Genomic DNA, 2,748 nt, shown 5'->3' on the forward strand with positions numbered 1-2,748 from the left:
CAGCAAAGTCACAGCTGTGACATAATGACGGTGGGCGTGGAATGCAGTAGTCAGCGTACATAAGCCCACAGCCGTCATTTATGACTTCCTGTTTGATCTTCTCGCAGGCTACGCGTTGCAGGTTTGAGGTTCTAAAGAAACAAACTAAACTATCGTCTTTTTCGCAGGGAGCCCTGTAACCTACAGTAGGTTGGAGCCTCGCATCTCGCGTCCTCCAAGGGCTGCGATTAAGACTCACTATTGTGTTTTTCCGAAGACCAACATAGCTCCCCAGCAGAGCAGTGTTTGCGCCGGCCACACTGTGGGAGATGCACAGGTTGGTGTGGGTTATCAGAGTCTGTTTTCGGTCTCTGTCTCTTTATAAGTTGTGGAAAGACACCATATATATATTTATTTTGCATTTTGTTAAATTGCCTGTTCTAGTAAACTGAACAACCTAAGTTATCCAATTTTGATTGCCTGCTGAGTGTTTCCGCTCTTTACTGTGTTTATTTGAGTTGATATTATAACTGTTTCCCAATAGTGGGTGATTTGTGGCATCTGAGGGGCCGGACCCACTCCTGAGTCTGTGTGACCAGGCTGTGATCCAGACCGTGTTGGACGCAAGAGCACCCTCCACCAGGGCAATCTATGCCAACAGGTGGAAAATATTCTCGCAATGGTGTGGTGTTAACAGAGAGGTCCCTGAGACTTGCTCGGTGCCGATAATATTGCGTTTTTTACAATCACTATTGGAAAAGAAGCTGTCAGCGTCGACACTGAAGGTCTATGTGGCTGCAATCTCGGCCAGCCATAGCAGGGTGGACAACCAGACTGTGGGGTCTCACACTCTTGTGGGGTCTCACACTCTGGTGACCCGGTTCCTTCGTGGATCCCAGCGGCGGGAACCCCCCGCGGGCCGTGAAACACCCCTCATGGGACTTAACCCTGGTCCTGGAGGCTCTTCGTCCGTCCCCCCCTTCGAGCCCCTAGAGCAATCAGGGCTGAAGTGGGCTTCAGCCAAATTGGCCTTTCTTGAGCCGGCCACCATGCCCAGGAACGTGTGCGTCATAGCAAATGCCGCCACGTTCAGGCTGTAAAAGGCCGCAATGGTCGAAGTAGACGACCTGTGAGGAAGGACAAGCAGGAAGAGAAGCATGCCCTTAGGCTTGCACAAAACTTCCATTGCTTGAGCCAACCGCAGCGCCCAGGATCGTGTGCGTCATTGCAGATGCCGCCACGACCCGGCTGAAAGGGCCACAAAGGTCGAGTAATACATGACCTTTGAGGAAGAGCAAGCAGGAAGAGAAGCATGCCCCTAGGCTTGCCCATCACTTTCCTGGCTTGAACCTGCTGCCACACCCAAGACTGTGTGCGCCATCGCAGATGCCGCCACGTCCAGGCTGTAAAAGGCTGCAAAGGTCGAAGGAGACGACCAGTTCGCCGCAGAGTATATTTCCTGCATCGACACCCCTTTGTAAAGGGCCCAAGATGCAGCAACACCCCGAGAAGAGTGGGCCCTCAGTCCCATCGGGACTACAGACCCACTACTCTCATAGGCCAACTTAATCACCTCCACGATCCATCTGGACAGGGTTGGTCTAGCCACCGCTTTCCTCTGACTGGACCGGCCAAAAGAGACGAACAGCTGAGACGACCCACGGCCGACCACCGTCCTCTGGCAGTAAAGTTTCAGCGCCCTTACTGGACAGAGACAGTGCAACCGCTTATCCTCCACCGACGCGAACGGCGGTGGATAGAAGGCCCCCAACTCCACCGGGGCCCTAGCTATCATGCCAGTCTTAGACACAAACGCCAAGTTGGGTTTCAGCAAAACCCTCTTGCCGTCGTCTGAGAACCACATGGACTCCGGGCTCACCGAGAGCGCCTGCATGTCACCGACACGTTTGGCTGTACACAGGGCCACCAGGAGTACCGTTTTGAGACTCACGATCCTCAGATCCACTGTCTCAAAAGGTTCAAAAGGAGGACGGCAGAGTGCCTCCAGCACTACTGCAAGGTCCCACTTCGGGAACACGGCTGTCTCTAACACGGCCGTGTACTACAGATTTGTTTCTCAAATCTATCATCACTATCATCATCCTCATCCTCATCATCATCATCATCATCATCATCTATTATTCATTATGTTATAGCCTACTTAGAAATAGTAAATAATGACGCATGATAGGTTAAATAAAATATGGCCAAAAGTGTCTGAAAACCCACATTACAGTGACGTGATTATTGACCAGTCGATTTTAAATGTCCTACAAATTATTGAAGCTAATGTTTACGTAATCTAATCACCTGGAAATAGTATGTTTTAAGATACAGTTGCAGCAGCTGCACAGAAAATGGCATTTCAAGGCATGTCCATTTAGAGCTCTGGTCTCCGTTAGGAGCGGTGCTCCTCCCATTGACTGAAAATTCCACTACCGTGCGAGGTCTCCAACTGTAGTAAAACTAAAGAAAACGATTTTGCTACTCATCGAAAGAAAGACCGTTTGGTGTTTTTGAAAGACTATTCTCCACGGTGGGTTACATCTCAGGACCCCACCTTCTCTGTATTATACACTTTTTGGGCAGAAAATAAAATATGTCCACCAGACGGAAATAATTTAAATTACTCACCTGCGCCCTCTACAGATCTGGTCATTGAACCATTGATCATTAGAGTAGACCTACCATTGATCATAAACGGTTTATTTAACCTATCATGCGTCATATTTACTATTTCTAAGTAGCCTATAACATAATGAATAATAG

The sequence above is a fragment of the Gymnoscopelus microlampas genome (genome assembly GCF_963454915.1).
Source record: "Gymnoscopelus microlampas genome assembly, chromosome: 24".
Lineage (NCBI taxonomy): Eukaryota > Metazoa > Chordata > Actinopteri > Myctophiformes > Myctophidae > Gymnoscopelus > Gymnoscopelus microlampas.